We start from the raw sequence: 20,155 nt of genomic DNA, 5'->3' as shown, positions 1-20,155 counted from the left end.
AGCATTCTTTTGCCCCATTAGCTGATGATAGAGCAAACACTTGTTCATTGGCTGATTGCATCTTTTTAGCAAGTGCTTACTGGTCAGCTGGATATTGTAATCACAAACATCCTCATTACATTCACACATATAAAGTTTCAACTAATTCCATCAACTTCTGTTAGGTACATTATTTTTTGTCAACCTCTATAATGCCATGTTCTCAATTGTAATGTGGTCAGGGTGACAGCCTTACATTGCTGGCACTAATTGGACTATGTCAGACATTGCAAGCACACATTCTGTTGACAAGGGAAATGGTAACACCCAATTGTCAACCTATTCATATATTTCCAGGACAAAGAATGCAGGAACAGCATAATGCAGAGTTTGACGAATATAATGTTGCAGAATTGTAATTTAATGGAAAGCACATGCATTTACTAAAGAAAACATGTCAGAAGAGCTGACCGGTCGTCTTTAAAAATAGGAATGAAAGTTTCTGTTGGAACCAAGTGTTTTATTTGAACTTGTTCTGGTGTTCATGCTGTGTGCAGTCACAAGCTCAGTTGCGCGCCCAGATAATTTGTAGGTGCAGACAAAATACCAGCAGCTACTGATTTCCTCTGCATGTGCTTTAATTTAACAATCTCCTTTCAACTCTAGCTTTCACATTGTTGTATCTGCATTTATAATTGTATTTTATATCAAAGACAAATTTTTAATTCGATGCTGACCATTGGATGTTTACTTCAAGGAGTTGTCTCACCACAAAATCATAGAATAGGGTGAAAAATAGAAAGAAAGAGGGTAGAAAATAGGAAAAGAGGAAAGAAAGAGAAAGAGAGAGAAAGCTTCATAGTTAAAGTTCTGTGATTACAGCAGCATCAGCACTGATAGAAGCAGGAAATGTGTCCTGTGTGAGAGTAAGACCCCCTGTCTACGGGCGAGGTGGAATATCGCTAGCAATATTCCACCACCGGGGAGCAGGGGAGAGAACTGTGAGTTGCTATAGAAAGTGTGCACTGAGTTACTCGTGGCCGGATTATTGCTGTGAGTAATACAATGCACTATCGCCCATGGACAGGAGCCCTTATAATGACAAACGTCCTGACTGTCTCTACAAAACTTTTAACTCATAGATGGCTTGTAGAAAAAATGATTGGGCTACAGCTCAACTGCATCTGTAACCTGGTAGACACGAATAGGTTCTTGTATATAAGATTGGGAGCCCACATGGCTGAGCTTTGAAGGGAAAGGCTTTGCAAAGTTATTGTACATGAGAGTCTAAAGGCCCATTTAAACACAATGAGAATCGCTTTAAAAAAAAAAAAAAAAGCCCAAACACGTCTTTTGAGCAATTCTCATTCTGTCTAAATGCGCAGATATCATGCACGAGTCGCTGATCACTAAATTCTAGCTTGCTAGAATTGAGCGATCAGCTGTTATCAGCGGAGCAGGCTGTTATCAGCCCGCTGCGCTATTAAGATTCTCTGTGCTTGTGTCCTGCTGTGTATTCACAGCAGGGACACTAGCAGTCAGTGCTGAGAAGAATACATCTGTTTGCTTATGCAAAACAACTGTATTGTTCTATTAGCGGCCACGGCGAGGTACTGCTCTGCCTGCATAGCTCTCTAGTGGCTAATTAGCTACTAAAAAGTATTCAAAGATAATCGCTCAAAACTGTCACTCAAACTATCGTTTGAGTGAGTTTTGAGCGATTATCTTTAAGTGTAAATGGGGTCTAAAAGCAAGTTTGCATTAAAGCAGCGTAGAATGAACTCTAGATATGGAAGATATGGAGAATAGAAAAGATGAACCCACTGAAAATGGTATCTGGATCTGAATACATTTTGTAATGTTTTGTAATTTTTTTTCTATTTAGCACAGCTCATTGAGGAAATAACCAGTATAAGTGCTATAGTAAAATTAGTGAGATATGTCTTTCATGTCAGTGAATACATAGCACTTCAAAGTTTTAGAACAAGGGTCTTCTCATTGACAATAATAGAGTCACAATAGCTGAGTGTATCCAGAGGTTTTACACAGGCTGACCACTGCATGTGAATCCTGGTCAGTACAAAGGTTCTATTCATTTTACAGACATTACTCAACTTTTGATGAAAAAAATATTTTTTCACATAATTAAATTATTCATCAAATACTTTTATTTATTTTTTATTTGCACAAAATGTCTTTGTATTCATTTCATATCTTTTCAATAATACACGTATTGTATGTGTTCTCATTAACCATTAGTAAAATGATGGTGAACACTGTCTCTTAAAGCAGTACATTTTCAATAATTCAACATTGTGTGGACTGCTGTAGTGTCTGATTGCCAGAAAATGAAGACTCATAACCAATGTCCACAGCATAAGATAAACAGGTAATATAGCACTGTTCCAGTTGTGTCCAATCCCAAATTAACAGAGAAATCAGAATAATGAGTCCAAAATTACCAAAATGTTACTGTATTTAATTGTAAATGAATAGGATACCTAAACTAGATGTTTAAAGGAGTTGTCTAGTTTACAAAGCACATTTTCCCATAGTCTATTAGGGAATTCTGAATTAATACAGTGGGGTCCTCAGTTTAGGTTCCTCATCTTTTGGCCAGAGTGGAAAGTTGACACAAAGAGATACTGAATAATGTACTCTAAACACAACACAAAAGCAAAAATAGTAAACCTGTATCTTCTGTTTTTCAACTTTTGAAGTTCTTGCCCTTTTCCAGTTCTCTGCCTTACATAAAAGGCATAAAGCCCTTCCAGAATTTGGTTAACATTTACAACTCCGAGAAAATGACCATAGGGGATCTGCATGATGAGAATCACATTAAGGTGAGTAATATAGGTCACCATGGAAATAACAGCTGCATGTTCATAGGGTTTGTGGTGTCTGTCACAATTTATTCCATAATGTATATATACCTTGAAATGTAAATCACTTCTTTTCTTTCCACTTAATCCAATACACAGTGTCCGCTAAGGATTTGGCTATCTCATCAAGTTGTATTTGGCAGATTCTATGAAATTTATGTCTCGCTAACAGATATTCCCTGCAGAAATCAAAGAGACTGTCCGCAAAGATTTATGGAAACCCATAGTTATGGATACAAATATATAAAAACACTGAGAGTCCATGCCCACCGTACTGCTGACAGTAATCTGCAGGTTAGCATCAAGCATCTCAGCAGTTTTACTAGTGCCCCATAGAGATCACTGTAAATGTCCTTTTTCTCCAACTATTTTCTAATTCTACTTGGCAGAAACTGCCAGACTTTGTAATTCACAAAGTATAAGACACGATTCAAATAACTCAAAAAACCTAAAGGTTATTAAGGACTGAAAATACTACTTTATACTACATGTCAGCAATACTCAGCGCAACTCAGGGAATGCAGGATATTTCAGGTCTTGTGGAAAAAAGCTAAAAAATAAATAACATTTAGTTTTATACATTTCATTCATTTTATTATAATGTTTTATGTTATTAATGTGGTTTATTTCTATTATTTTTTCTAATGTATACATTTTACATATTTGAAGCATACCTAACTATTCAGAATAAGCTGCCATATATGTATAGACGAGGAATAACACTTATTTATGGCTATTACGGTATATGCCTGGATCCCGCATATTTCATATTTATGATTTTGATTTGTATCATGTATTTTATACCAGTCTTTCCTCTGCCGATTGTATCTCTGATTTTCAGTTCTCTCTGAGCTGGGGGGAGGATACTGCTGCTCTGATCTTTCCTATACAATGATTATGGAGGAAACGTTTGCGCTATGTAACATACACAGAGGCATAATATTACCATTTAGGTCACTAGAGAATTACTGAGTAGTGTAGATGTAATTCCAGTAGTTAGCACAGTAAAAAAAAATCACTATTAGGGCTCTTTCACATGGGCATATATATCGGCCCTGTTTTCTTGGCCGGCCAACATATGTCACTCATCTGAGGCATTGGTTATTAATGCCTCAGTTCAGACGGGTGTTTTTCCACTGCGTAATAGCGCCTGGCCGGCCAAGATAGACGCATAAGTTGCACATTCTGGTTCTGAAACTATCTTTTCCATCCGGAATACGGCCGCTGCCTTAGACTCCAATGGGATCCTATGACAGCTGCCAGACAAGGGATGTGGGAGAGAGTTTAGCAGCGTGTCTGCTAAACTCCTACTCCCTTCCCCCACCCTCTCTGCCCCTTGCTGGCTGTTTGCAAATGGATGGGGCAGGAACTAGTTGCTAAGCTCCCACCCTGTCCTGTCCCCTCCCAATGCTGGCAACCAACAAGGGATGGAGAGGGGGTGGGAGCATATCACACTAGCTCCCGCCCCCTCCCCTTGCCGAGAGACGGTGAGGGGGTGGAAAGGGAGAGGCAGTTTAGCAGAGCGACGGTATCCCGGGCTTGGCATATACTCACTGCACCAGGCCTTCTGAACCAGCATTAAATCGGGAGTTTTAACGTCCATTCACGTGATTTTCGGCCACACAGTGGCTATGACATGGACGGCTGAAAATTGTCATGCCCATGTGAATGAGCCCTTTTTCTCTACCCAACAGCTCAGTTGACCTCCCCTCTGCTTTCTGTGGGGAGTATAAGCCAACACCCACCTTCACTTTACATTATCCATCTTATTACTTCTGTTGCTGGAGATGAACTTCACAAAACAACAGGCAGTGGACAGCAAATTAGAAGAAAGAGAGACCTCTAGTGGCCAGCACTTTAAAGAGTTTTTCATCACAAAATGTCATTCTAGGTAAATAAAATGATCTGACCTCTTACTAGTTATCGCATTGGTACAAATTGTGGCCATATGAAAAAAAGTTGCATGAAGTGTGGTTACAATGCTGTATGCCTGTGTAGCACTATTACTATTGCAGATATAGCAGCACTGAACTTGTTGTTTAAAAGAGTTGTCTTTATATAAGGGTCGTCTACATAAAAGCTGACATGTCACACTTTTCTAATCCCCAGATAGGCCTAACCTTATGTAACCTGTGCAGTCAGGTAGGTGTGTTTATGGGAATCTTAAGAGGAGTGTATTACTACCGCATGTTAGCACTGATATTTTTTTGCTAATCATGGACAATCTCATACAACAACCATTTTTTTACATAGTGGATATCTCTACATTTCTAGCTCAATTCAATTCTTCTGATTGATTTTAAGATTATGAGAATGTTCTCCCGATCAGCGGCAGGGGTAAGATTCACCAATGATCATTTTAGTTCTGTTTCATAGCATGGAGAGAAGCTATTTACCTTTTGTTGATGATTTTTCACTTGGAAAAGGATTCCTTTGCTATTACCCACGGCTCTACAGGGATGAGAAATAGACAAGTGGAATAAAAGACTTTCAAATATACTTATGCAGTACGTGTTGCTTTAACGTTATTGAGCAGTGAAAAAATTCAATGAACCTTCAGTTAGAGGCAGCTCCCATCGTTCACAGTAAGGCCGCCTTCACACAGGCAGTAAATGTTGCGGAATTTCCGCTAGCAGAATTGTAGCGGAAATTCCATAGCGTTTACAATACAAGCCATGTAGAGGTGATTTCAGAAATCTCCTTTGCTGGTGTGGAAAGTTTCACAAACGAATGCGCAGTATTTAAAAACATGAGCATATACGCTAAATATGCTTGTTTCTGTGCTACATATTTGCGCTATGAACGAGTCATTTTGGCACGCATATCAGTTTTTTTTATGTACTTTTTGCACACACAGGCAGGGTTTTTTTGCACATGGAACACAAGCACACCCCAATTTAAAAGGCTATTTAGCCTAAAGAGGTCCAGATGTGTTCTTTTTTTCCCACAGATTAGTGAAGAGAATTGCGCAATTGCACGCGTATTAAGTGCGCATTTGCACACCTCCCATAGACTTCTATGGGGACCTTTGGTGCGCAAAAATAGAGCATGTTGCGTTTTCTTCCCCGTGCGCAAAAAAAATAGTAATGAGAACGAACCCATTGGAATCAATGGGCTCTGTTCTCTGCATATTGTGCACAAATACATGTACAAATATGTTTGTTTGAAGGAGCCATAAATCTGCAGCATGACTATTCATGCTGTGGATTTCAACCCTTGAATTGCAGGGGTTAAATTCCCCAGCTGATCCACAATGAAATATGTAGCTAAACCAGCACCTAAATGGTGCAGATTTGGCCACCGTGGATTTCCTGCAGAATTGCTGGAGGTATTCTGTCATAGAATGCCCACGGTGATTATCCAGTATGTGAGGGTACCCTAAGGAGTTGCTTCCTAGTGGCCTGTGCTTGTAGCAACAAGCAGTTAGCAGCACTGACTGCCCAACACTTTTTAATTGGCTACTGTAATAAAATAATTTGCAATCTGAAAAATTGATGCAAGCAGCACATCACTTCACCTGCTGTAAACTGCAGATTCACCATCCACCACTGTCACTGGATTTAGAGTTTGACAGATTTTACAAGAAAACGAGTCCTCCAGCTTGTAGAGTACTGGAATGCATTGCAAGTGCATAAAGAATGCAGAGAAAAATAGTTAAGAATTGTTTAACATCCAATTAAAAGAATTCTTTATATATAAAGTAAAGAAGAAGCAAAAAAAGGTGTCCATAGCCTTTAACCCTTGTGTTTTTGCAAGATTCCTACATGGCTGTTAACTGCACAAATTCCTGCAGACTTAGGGCTTTTTTACACAGGACAATAATTGGTCAGATTCTTCCTGGATCACGGGAATCTGAATGATTATCGTTCACTGGAAATGTCTGCAGCAATTAAATGACAAACGATGATAAATTTGTTTATCATTCATCACTTCATTTTTGTAGGCATAAAAAGTGAATGAGGATAGGCTTGTGTAACCAGGCAGTCATTGATCTATGAGGCAGGCAGAGCGATCTCCAGCCCACGTTGCTTCTATTCAGGCTTTATTCACACAAGCGTGTATAGGCCGCTGTTTTCACGGTGAGCCTATATATGCTACAATCTGATGCATTGGATTCCAATGCATCAGATCAGATGGGTGTATTCCCGCGGTGTAAAAGCGCCTGGCCGGCCAATACAGCGTTAATCGCTTTTACGCCAGCCAGAAAAGATAGTCCTGGAACTATCTTTCTAGCCAGAATAAGTCAGAGGCTACATAGACTGCTATGGGAGCCAATGACAGCTGCCAAAGAAGGGAGGTGGGGGGGGGGAGTTTAGCAGTGACTTGTAAACTCCCTGCCCCTTCTCTCCCACTCTCTGCCCCTTGCCAGCTGTTTGCAATGAGAGGGGGTTGGATGGGGCGCGGCTAGTTGCTAAGCTCCTGCCCCCACCCATTGCTGCCTGCCGACAAGGGGCGGAGAGGGGCGGGAGCTTAGTAACTAGCTCCACCCACATCCCACCTCCTCCCCTTGTCGAGAGTCAGTGAGGGGGAGGGAAGGGGGTGACAGCTTAGCAGAGCTAAACTGTTTCCCCCTGCCAATTGCATTCCGGGCTCGGCGTATATGCGCCGGGCGGTCTGGACATGCGAACAAACGTTAGCTTTGTGCGCCTGTTCACGCCTTTTTACAACGCCGGCAAGCAAACGTAATAACGCCGATGTCCATGTGAAAGAGCCCTCAAGATCATTCCTGTGTGAAAGCAAAGGAGCAATTATGGCTGGAATGACTGTTGGGCACTTCTGTGCCTGATAATTGGCCAATGTAAATGGACCTAAACAAGCACTGGGGAAGTTTATACCATGTTTACTTTTAAGATAATTAGTGTTCCTTTTAAGTTGTCTCCTTCTATTTTGTTCTGTTCTATTCAAGCAGTTCAATCATTCTCTAAAATAAAGTGAGTAGCAGGTGATATGGTTAAATTCCAGCTCCCGCAGGGGTTTGTCACCTAGTTTACCCAGAAACAGAAGTGGCTGAATGGAAGTTTTAATAACTGGAATGAAATGGGACAATGTAAGATTGTCATAAAGTTAGGGGTAACATCTTTTTAATGTGGTAAAGTGCTGCTACCCAAACACCCTTCGGAATAATTAGCATTCAATAAAATATACAATAAGGTAAACTATCCATAGCTGAATGCTGAAAGGGTTAAGATCCAAAATATCTTTATAATTGGTCAGCTTCTTTGCAAAGAAATGTATGTTTGTATAACACTTTTCCGTCCTGATATTTTAGAAGACAAAGAGAACAAAATAGAACATACATTTTAAATCTAACAATAAAGGGAACATTGTCTAAAAGGAACATTGATGAAGCATTGTCTGAAGATTACTTCTTAGTTTGTTTTTTTTGTTCTCCCTTAATGTATTTTGGAAAGCACAGCTGTTGTCTACAAGACTTGATCTTCCTTACGTATGATCTGTCTGTGTGTATTAAGTATTGACTTAGTATAATATAAGATTATGATAGATTAGTGTGATATCAACTGCACCGCTCATCTGCTGTAAATAAAAGTAGCAAAGTAGATGACGGTAACATATTAATCCAAAGTTATGAGGAGACAAAATAAATGTGGAAAGAAGGAAAGCAACCGAAGAAGGAGGGGGAGAGAAGAGGAGAGGCAGATGGGAAAGAGACAGACGGAGTGAGATGGAGGGAGATAATCATCTCTGGCACATTCATGATGTGAAAATGAAATATGATATATTGGAAAAGAATACATAGAGCAACCTACAAAAATTAGTGGGGCTGCCCAGAATTAAAAAAACAACATGGCTATTTACTAAAAAGAGCTTTTTACTTAGTGTTGGGCAAACCAACTTAAAAAAGACATAGACAAACTGGAGTAAGTTCAGAGAAGAGTTACCAAGATGGTGAGCGGTCTGCAAATCATGTCCTATGAGGAACGGTTAAAGGATCTGGGAATGTTTAGCTTGCAAGAAAGAAGGCTAAGAGGAGATGTAGGCCTGCCTCACACAGGTGGTTTTTTTACAGCGATTAGCGTGACGGTTTCAACACCACGCTAATTGCTGTATAACGCCCCCATTGTTTTCAATTGGACCGCTCAGGCAGCCACTTGATCGCAGGGCTTTTCAGCGCTGTGATTTTCAAGTGTCTGCTCTATTTATGAGCGTTTAGCATCACTGCGGACGAAAACTAGAGTAGAATGCGGCAATACGTCCCCATTTAAATTGGGGCGCTTACCGCAACGCATGTGTGAGGGAGGCCTTAATAGCTTTCTATAAATATCTGAAGGGCTGTCACAGGGATCAGAGGGATCAGCTAATTTTCATTTGAACAAGGAAAGGCTAGAAGCAATGGGATGAAACTGAAAGGGAGGAGATGGGTATCATCTCTTCTTAAGGGGAGCAGCTAGAACATGTGTGAGGACACTTATAAGGCTATGCATGCTACTCTGGGAAGTATATGCAAATAAGGAAGATGAAACAATAGCTCTGAAGCGCCACCTATTGGATGGAAGCATTTCTGCCATTCAATAGGTGGCACTGCAGAGGAATTGTTCCATCATTCTTATTTTAAAGGGAAGAGATACGGATTAGATATTAGAAAAAAAAACTTTCTGACAGTGAGGGTTATCAATAAGTGGAACAGGTTACCACAGGAGGTGGTTAGTTCTCCTCAGCGTAATGTAGCGGCGTATTTTACTGTACTTTTAGTGCACTTAGGGCAGGGGGGTTTTTTGCACATGGAACAGTAGCACGCCCAGTTTAAAAAGCTATTTAACCTAATGAGTTCCTTTTAGCCTAATCTGTTCATTTCTTTTTCACAGACTTGCGCAGAGAATTGAGTGGAACAGGTTGCCACAGAAGGTGATGAGTTCTCCTTCAATGGAAGTCTTCAGAGGCTGGACAGACATCTGTCTGGGATGATTTAGTGAATCCTGCACTGAGCAGGGGGTTGGACCCGATGACCCTTGAGGTCCCATCCAAATCTACCATTCTAGGATTCTATACTTCAATTTTTAACACCAGAATCAACCTATAGTTCAGCTTTTTGGAAACAAAATGCGCTGGACAACCTTCCTTAAAATGTTGTGGACCATCATATGCATCTTTGAACACATTAAGATGAAACTTATTTCTAAACCACAAAATTACCAGCCTAAAGCACTATTTTGAGTAGATTCAGCTCATAAAAAGACTATCATAATTGAAAGAGTTGGAGGGTAAATATTATGAAGACAACCAGCCCTTTGAAGCATGAAGATTACCCTGAGTACATCTATGAGACGTCTGAAGAACCAAACATACATCAGTACATTTGGGAAATTTAATCCATACACTGTATTTTATGGTCACTGGGTACTTATATGGTGACCTATGTATTATGTATCATAGGAATATGCTGCCCTGATTATAATACATCCAATAAAAATCTTCATATATGGATAATTATAAATCACAGAGCTCACTGCAACCACATAATCAAAACACAAATCCATACTCCATAAAATCTAATCTTGTATTAGATATCACTAATACTGCATCATTCATGGATCCAATCATGAAAAAGAAGATTGAAGAAAATACATAAATAAGCTACAAAATATATCAAAACTAGTAAATAGAACAAACATGTATATCGCAGATAATCACCTGGTGAATTAACATAGACCCCATACCTTATCCTCAATCATAATTAGCCTAATAATGCAAATTACCTCTATTTAAAGGGAACCTGTCATCAAGTTTTTACAATGCAATAAACCTTTAAGAGTGCTGCTAATGAGATTTCCTTATCACTATTTGTTTTGTTATACTTGGCCTAGTACCTTTACAATTTGCTTTTGAAGATTTTCCCTTTGGCACCACACCGGGCACTCTAATGACGTCCGGGATCAGATGACTGTGGGAGTAACATCCCTTAAGGCACATGCGTAGTATGCCACTGAAGTTACAGTTAGCAAAGCAGAGCTGAGGTGCGCAGGCTTAGGCAGGGTTTGCTGTGGCGCCTGCGCAGGATTACAGTTAAGAAGAGAAATGAATATGCATGCCAATCAAGAACAGGCACATGGCTGGCACAGTGCTGAGGGAAAAATGTGACTCTCTTCAACTCATTTTAATACAGCGCAGGAAAACTTCAAAAGCAGATTGTATTGCTATCCAGGCATGTATTGCAAAACTAATTAGCAGTAAGGAAATCTTATTAGCAGCGCTGTTAAAGGTTTATCCTTGATTGTATTGTAAAAACTTGATGATAAGTTCCCTTTAAACTGAAATCCACCTTGCCCCAATGTGTGTTTCGTCCACTTAATCAGATTTCTACTGGTCTTATGTCAATTTCTTGTGTTTCTTGGCTCAGTCAATTCTCTTCTTCTTGTTGATATTCCTTAGTACTGGCTATTTTGCAGCAATTTGGCTATAAAGGTCTCATTCTTGAAGTCTCCTCTGAACAGTTGATGGTCTCAAACATAATAAGAAAGCAAGAAATTCCACAAATTAACTCTTGACAAGACATAAGTGTTAATTGGAAACCATTCCAGGTGACTACCCAATGAAGCTGACTAAGAATGCCCAGAGCATGCAAAATTGTCATCAACGCAAAAGCGACTACTTTGAAGAATTTTAAATACAAAACATTATGGCTTTTAACACGTCTCTGTTTACTACATAACTCCATATTTGCTTCTCCCTAGTTTCACGTTTTTAATATAAATCTACAATGTAGGAAAAAATAAATATATATACACACATATTTTAGCAACCCGGGGATCATTCACTCACATCACAGGTAGACACCAACAGGTTAAACTCCAAATTCCTATTTATTTTCAACTCCACAGCAATACCAGCTTATGGCAGCACAGCACTTCAGTAAGTAAACTTAAATGTCCTTCTGTTTCATAAAGTTCAATAAACAGTCCAACTGTGGTTCTCACCCACTCTCCAGGGCAGCTTCACCCAGTTGTGTTCAGCCCAGGATTCACTCTGCTTTCCCCAGGAAGGTTTCACCCCAACTTTCCTGAGGCATACGAATAGTCTCTTTAGCATTCAGGTCTCTCCAGACCTCTTGCTTCCAGTCCAGATCTCCCCCTGGACCTGTCTCTGGCTTGCAGCCCACTTCACCTCTGACTGTGGCAGGAACAAACACCTTTATCCTACTTACTGTCTCAGGCACTAGACTGTCTGTCTGTTGTCCCCTATAGGTCATTCTCTGTAGTGCACCTCTACAATATATATATATATATATATATATATATATATATATATATATAGTGAGGCAGTGACTGGCAAAGTGCTGGAGGGCTGATATATTTCGCCTAGGATGCTCTCATATGAGGCTTTAGGGAGCACCTGGGCAGATATGTGCCACCGAGCAGCCTGGGTTCGGTGGAGGAAGCCAGCATTTGTGTGTACTGACACGTTGTAGTTGGCAAGTGGCTCCAAGCCACATAGTCCGGGCCGGTTTTTCCTGGAGTGGTCAAAGCGAAGGGTGGGATGGCCACTCCCACGTACCAGGTGAGGCTGGTACCAGGCCTTATAAAGTCTGGGTCTGCAGGTCTAAAAGAGAGTGTGGTGAGACCTCTGCAAGTCTGAGGACCAGACTGGCTGCGCGCAGCAAGCAGTGGTTTTTGACAGTGAGCAGTCAGGACCGATGTATAGTAAGTGCTCCGACGAGCAGGTGTTACTTTCTGTTGGCCTGGAGTTAAGGCCTGCTTTGCTTTACTTTTGCTGCAATAAACCCAGGCAAAGCCTGGACTTTGAACTTTATTTCCTTGTGTCACTGTCTCTGGCTGTGGATGCCCACGCTGCTACCTTATCCTGATGCTAATCCCCTCACTATATATATATATATACACACACATGCCACACACAGGCAGCTGTCGAACACAAAAGGGAACAGGAAGAGCGTTAAACGGAAGGATATACCAAGTCAGTCTTAGACTGGCCCACAGGGTGAACTTGTGAATCTAACAAGTGGGCCCTGAGCTAGGTAGGCCCCCAGCCCTACCTCCCCTACCCCCACCCACATGAGCTGTGCATAAGATCTGCATATATTGGGTGAATAGTAGTCTAGCATTCCTGCTTGTTACATTCTTCTTACTTCAGTGGAAACAGGGCCACGCAAATACAGCCACCTTTCTATTGACATATATGGAGAATGCAGTGGAGAGACATTTGTGAAGTAGTAATGTAGCTGTACAGTGGACCCCCAGAATTAAGTTTACTGGTGGGCCCTGGGAAACACAGTCTGACACTGGACCATGTAGCAGATTTATTGTCTCATGGCACTTCATGGGTTCAAGTTTAGGTCTAGGCAATGCTGTTAGGCAGTGACTTAAGGCCCATTAACACAGAGCGATGATCGCTTTAAAAATTGCTCAAACGACAGTTTGAATGACAGCTGTGAGCGATCATTTTGCATAAACTATTAAGTAGCTACTCAGCTACTTAAGAGCTTATAAGCGGGAAAATGAAGCCTTTAGCTGAATGCAGTTAATAGCCCGAGGGCTCTTATCTGCATTCAGCTCCTTTATTCTCCAATGGGTTAAATAGCTGAAACAATGCTATCAGCACTACCCGCGGAGAACTCAGTGTACGGTCCTGATAAGACCGCAGGATGATTTTTAGGCTGGCTTGAATTTAACGATTAACTAGTAGTGCACGAAAACTGCACGATGGCCGCACGTTTAGACGCAACGATTATCGCTCAAACAATTGCTTTTGAGCGAGTTTTGAGTGATCATCGCTCCTTATAAATGGGCGTTAAGTGTTTACAGCTTAGTCAAAGCATTGTGCTAATATCTGTCAATGAATCAGCAGATGATGTGTTCTCATTCTGTTTCTGAAACTACAATATGACGAAGTATAAGGAGACGTAGCTGGGCTGAAATTATTCATGTAGCATACTGAATTTCTCATTTGTTAAAACTCATCAATTAGGAAGGTAAGTCTAGTAATCTATCACAGTAGAGAAAAATTTCTGATGGGCTTTGCTCTGCTACATCTATCCATAGCAACAGCAAAGTGCAGAAAATCTATCCAGTAATATCAGTAGCTTTTCAAGTAGGCTTGTATGATATAAGAGCACAGACTCATAACTGTGGCCACTTGTGTTAATAGAATTCCTAAGCATCACAGAGGGGTAAAGATTATTAATCACCTAGTTAAATATTTGCCGTACACTTTTATACTCACGATGTGTTTGCTTTTGTTCATATCTCTCATTACTCAATGTTTAGATATGGAAATCTAATAACAGCCATTAACTACACTGACTGTTCTATAACTTGAGTGCAAAGACGTTTAGATCATTCACATAACTTTCAAAACTTTCAATACTGCATAAGGTTATATGCCAGTTAGTTGTGTTACCTGTGTATTCCTGACCTGGATAGTGGACCCTCTGTGTAAGGCCTCATACACACACATTTTCTGTTCTTATCACATCTGTATTTTTACAGACATAATAGCACAGCTTACAACACCATTGATTTGTATTGGTGTATTCAGATGTTTTTTAAGCATGTAAAAATTTTTTTTAGCATTTCCTATTTTGGTTTAATGTGATTGTTTTCAGTAAAGTCAGACAAGATTTTTTTGCACGCGCCTATGTGAGCAAAAAAAAGCGCGTGTGATAGAACCATTGGTTCCCTATGTAGTGTTCAGATATCCATCTTTTACCGGAGCAAAATACTCGCACCTGCAAAAGACAGGACATGTGTGTAATGGCAAGGTCCCTGCTATGCTTAAAATATCCCCGGGGAGAGTTCCCTCATCACTAAACACTGTGACAGCACTGTCGAGGCTGACAAAATCACTGGGCCAAGAAGAGTTGGCAGCCAAGGGTGTTCACAGTCGGTCAAAAAATGTCCTCGGAGAAACTTTGGTACCTCCACATAAGGTTCTTCTACCACCTCTCCATATATAATTGGGATTGATGAAGCAATTTGTGAAATCACTTCCAAGAAATAAAGAATGCTTCAAATATTTGGTCACCAAGTTTCCAGGCCTGTTGAAGGCAAAATTAAAGGAAGGTGTGATCGTCGGACCAGACATTAGAAGGCTTATAGCTGATCAAGAGTTTGTCAGTACTGAGTATTGTAGAGAAGAGTCCCGCAGCACACCTAATAGATGCACATTAGTGCAGAGGTTCAATCGGTATTATGCCTAGCCACTTGTGGGATCACGGACCTCAAATCCCAAATATATGCAGTAATATCCAAATGAAGCGGCAGCATCAAGGGTGTAGAAATTGTATAGAAAAATGTATTGCTCCATAAAAAATGGCGACATTTCGACTTACATTAAGTCTTTTTCAAGCCTGTCTGAGTTTCTCAGTACCATGACGTATACTTAAAAAGAAGGATGGGTTGCATTTAAAGAGGTCGTACAGAAATTTTTAGGCAGTAAGAAAGATCCTGACTACAAAAAGATCATCGCACGAATGCTAAAAGCATTTCAAGCTTTAGGTTGCCTGATGAGTTTGTAAGTGCATTTCCTCCAAGCCCACCTTGACTACTTTCCTGAAAATGTGGGAGCTCTGAGTGAAAAACAAGGTGAACGATTTCACCAGGACATTAAAGAGATGAAAAGAAGATACCAGGGAAAATGGAGCATTACAATGATGGCAGACTACTGTTGGATGCTACTCACAAGCGTAAATGTACCAAGAGGAGCCTCACAGGAAAGAAGAAACAATTTTAGCGTTTTTTAGTGAGCTCATTGCAGTTCAAAAATGATTTTCATGTAAAATTTGTAATTAAAAATTAATTTTTATAAATCTATTTTCATTTATTTTGAGGTATTGCCTTATTTAACATAGATAACTGCATTGTCAGGAAACGTGATATCCTATGACAAAACAGAGCTCATTTTCGGATTCAGCATACTGAAAAATATAAGGATTACGTGGAATAACCAAAACAGCTCTTAATTTTTATTTTTTTTTGCAGACCTGTGTAATGCAGGCTATCTATAAGCAGAGAGATGGTGAGGGAACATTTAGCTAACTTAAATGAATTCAAGTCTCCGGGTCCAGATGAATTACATCCTAGGATACTGAAGGAAGCAGCAGAGGTAATTGCTGAACCACTCGCCATAGTCTTTGAAAATTCCTGGAGAACAGGAGAAGTCCCATAAGATTGGAAAAGGACAAATGTTGTCCCTATCTTCAAAAAAAGAAGAAGGTGGATCCAGGAAATTACAGGCCTGTGAGTCTGACTTCTATACCAGGAAAGATCTTTGAACAAATTATTAAACAGCATGTATGCAAGCACTTGGATAAAAATAAGTAATTAACCAGGGCCAGCATGGGTTTGTAACAAACAAGTCATGCCAGACATATCTAATTTCCTTCTATGACAGAATCACCTACTGGGTTGATCAGGGAAATGTGGTGAGTTCTCCTTCAATGGAAGCGTTCAAACAAAGGCTGGACAAATATCTGTCAGTGCAGGATTTACTAAATCATCCCAGAGTAGGGCGTTGGATCAGATGATTTTGAAGGTCCCTTTCAACTCTACCATTCTATTGTTCTGGGAACAGGTACACAACGTGTGAATGTGCCCTGGATCTTATAGTTCTGTTGTGTGTTTGGGATTTGTATCATGTCCGTTATCAGTACATGTGAGCAGATCTTGCAGCTCCTTACATTACAGGGATAAGTTCCTTTGTGTGTGTCAGAGTGCAATGCACTTCTGCTTATAAAGACTATTTTGGTCTGTATCATTGACAAAAACCACCCATTAAAGTCTATTGGATTGCACGAAAACCCAGCATATACACAGTTGCTTGCATATTCACTGCATTTTTTACATATGTGGCCAGGAGTCAATGGGAAAAAAATGACATTAAATGGGCCTTTTTGTGTTTCTTTTTGCATGTGTAAAAATGCAGTGAATAGGGATGTCACAGAGTCTCCTAATCAAGATCCTACTCTACTAGCTGAAGCAAATAGCTGCCCGCAAAGAAAGCACTTGTTTTCAGGTACTCTGCAAGGCCAGGGACACCATTCTAGGTGTCACTGCTGTCAGGGGGCCAAGCCAAAAAGAGTCCCAAAACAAACTTGTGAGCTGCCACTCACCTGCTATCCATTAGTTTCAGCTATATAATATTTACTTATAAAATGCAAGGCCTATAACATAATACATTATGATGTGCAGACCTGTGTCCCAACATGGTCTTCTTTATTTCTCATAAATGTAAATTAGTGAGCCCTCCAGTATTCTGTTCCTTCTCCCCCTTAGGACCCATTGTGTTTCCCTCAGATATATAAATGGAGGTTGATTAACATACTGTGATAGAGAATTTGAGGTCCCTAACCATTTTCCTGGCTCAGATATTTCTGATGGAAGCCTTATGTACAACCTTGCAATGACTGTTCTATGAGCCAGTGCTCTAGTCCATCTATGGGGAACTCCTTTTGGAAAAGTCGTTTTGCCATTATTTGGTGTATGCTGCAACTATTGCCATATGTAAAAGCTCCCTGCAGTCAGAGCTGCATTACAACACAGGAATTTACACATTTATAGCAATGTACTCACAGACATAGCCACTACAGTTCTTGTGAGACTCTACACTTGTGGTCACAATTGTGGAGACCTTTTGAAAAAAAAGTGCATTTTTTAATGTTTAATGGCTCATAACTGTAGTTTTCTTTATACTACCATAAAATTATATATCTTTGGAAACTTAATTTAATGTAGAATGTAATGCAACAAATTATATGAAAGTATTCATAGTAGAACAGCAGTTAAAGACAAGAAAAGTGAAACGCATAGAAAAAAACAAATATTCAGAACTTCTCAGCATGCCAGTTAGTACTTAGCTGGGAAGCCTTTAGCCTTAATTATGGCCTTACAATGCCTTCCTATGGAGTGAACCAAGTTTCTCAGTTCCTAAGGTTTTCTATTGTAAAAAATCTTGAATTTATTATTGCTTCTATTAATTCTGTTTTATTCCTTGGTTGCTTCTGACAAGTTTCTTTAATCGGCTCCATAGATTTTCCAACAGGGTTAACCCTTTGCAATCCACTGTCTGATGTCTAAAGACATTCTGATTGAAGGCTGTACAGCTCTGATGTAGGAAGACATCTGGCCGGGTATTCTTACCGTATATTACTGGCCGCTCTGTTGTCGGGGGGCCTCTCCAGCATAGCCTATACCGCAGTACTGGCTCTAGCCAGCAGATGACGCCATTGAATAATGGCAGAAAGAGAAAGCCCCCTAGGAAACCCTGAATCCAAAATTGGATTGCAAAGGGTTAAGATCAGGGCTATTTCCAGGCCATTCTAGAAGTGTAATATGATTATCCTAAACCTACCTTTGCTCATAACAACAACATTATATGGAGCCGACATCTGATTCAATATAAGGCCGCTTTTACATGAGTGACAATATGATTTTCTCGCGATGCAACAGTGCTGCAAATTGCATGTATGTGAAGCTCATGCTTTCCATTGGGTTCCTTTACATTAGCAATGTTTTGTAACATGCTACTTTACGAGAAGAAAAAATTGCGGCATGCTCGATACAGCTATGATTTTCAATGTTTTGTAGCCCATGTTTCCCTATGGAACCTTCCTTTATGTTGCATCGCATCGCACAAATTCGCTGTTTTCGTGCGGTGTGATGCAACTTTTACAGTAGGAAGTCCTACTGTTTGTCTCTAAAATAAGCCCTAGTTGCATAAAAAAAAACTAAAAGAAACCCCAATGCATTATCTAACTGGCGCTGTCCACTCCACCGCACTTCTCCTCCGAATCTCCAGGACACTTGTTTGTAGTCTTCAGACGCAGCTTCCTGGTCAGGGGGTTCAGAAATCCCATATTCTAAAAAGCAGTGGCTCTGATTGGTTCTCAAGCACCACGGCTCAGGCAATCACTGCAGCGCTCGATGCGCCAATCACAGCCATTGCATCCAATCACAGCCAAACAGAGCAGCTGAAGACTACAAAAAAGCACCACGGAACTGCCAAAGGAGAAGTGCGGCAGGACCGACAGCGCCGTTAGGTGATGTATTGCTTTTGTTTTTTTTTAATGTAGCTAGAGCTTATTTTCGAGGCAGGACTTATATTTCAAGCTCCCCCAAAGATCCCGGCAAAACAGCGCTACAAAGTCATGCGACTTTGTAGCACCACCTGTGTCTTTGTAGCGCCACGAAATCGCGATATCACTGTGAGAAAACGCAGCGATATCGCACAGAGCACAGCTGCAATATCGCTGCAATTTTCTTGCGGGGATATCGCTGTCACCCGTATAAAAGGAACCTAAAGGCTTCGTTATCCTGAAAAAGATCTCATGCAGAAGGCTTCAGTTTAAGTTCAAGTATTTCATTTAGGTTTCTTTATTTGGTATTTACTGTCCTGTTAATCACAAAAATTGTGCTCACACCTTTTGCTATAATATATTCTCAAATCGTAACACTTACTGGTAGCTATAAGGCAATCAGGATGCAAATCTTCTCCAAATCTTCTTCTTACGTACTTTGTCATCAGTACTGAGTAGGGAGATTCTGGTCTCATAACCCAGATGATTCTGTCCCATTGTTACTCCATCCAGTTAACATGGGTTTTAGCCCGCCGTAATCTTTTCAATCTTTGAGTGATAAAAAAAAGGCTTTTCGTTGGAATTCTAGTTTTTAGACCAAATTCTTTCAGTCTGCACTGAACAGTCTTTGCACTCAACTTCATACGACATTGAGGGCTCAGTCACACGGGCGCATCGGCATGCGTACACTGGCGCCGATGCGCCCGTGTGACTGCAGGAAGGAGACGGACGTACCTGAAGACGGCCGTCTCTCTACAGCGCCGGAGGAAAGAACACATGACCGGCAGTGAAGCCGGTCACATGTTCTTTCCTCCGGCGCTGCAGAGAGACGGCCGTCTTCGGGTACGTCTGTCTGCTGGTTTCAGTCACACAGGTGCATCGTCGTTGGTGTACGGGTGCCGATGCGCCCGTGTGACTGAGGCCTGAGACAGTTCACGTTCTATAGACTCAGTTCTTTAATTCTTCTATCACCACCTGCTGTACACTTTTTCTTGCTTTTATCAGTCCGGCTATATAGAGACTGAGCCTTCTTTTACCTCTCAAAACTTAAATGTTTTTCGAAATACCTCCTTTCGTGACGTTTCCATCAGTTTTTCTTCCAATTTCATCATGAGTAAAGCCTTGGGCGACAATCCCCCAACTGTCGCCTTATACGCAGGGAATACGGTGTCAAAAAAAGCAGTACTCACCTCCCGCGGAGTTCTGCGGCGGTGCTGCAGGCTGTTGCTCCCTCCTCGTCACCGACAGAGCA

Source organism: Eleutherodactylus coqui, chromosome 6 (genome assembly GCF_035609145.1).
Source record: "Eleutherodactylus coqui strain aEleCoq1 chromosome 6, aEleCoq1.hap1, whole genome shotgun sequence".
Lineage (NCBI taxonomy): Eukaryota > Metazoa > Chordata > Amphibia > Anura > Eleutherodactylidae > Eleutherodactylus > Eleutherodactylus coqui.
Note: the sequence above shows the minus strand (reverse complement) of the source record.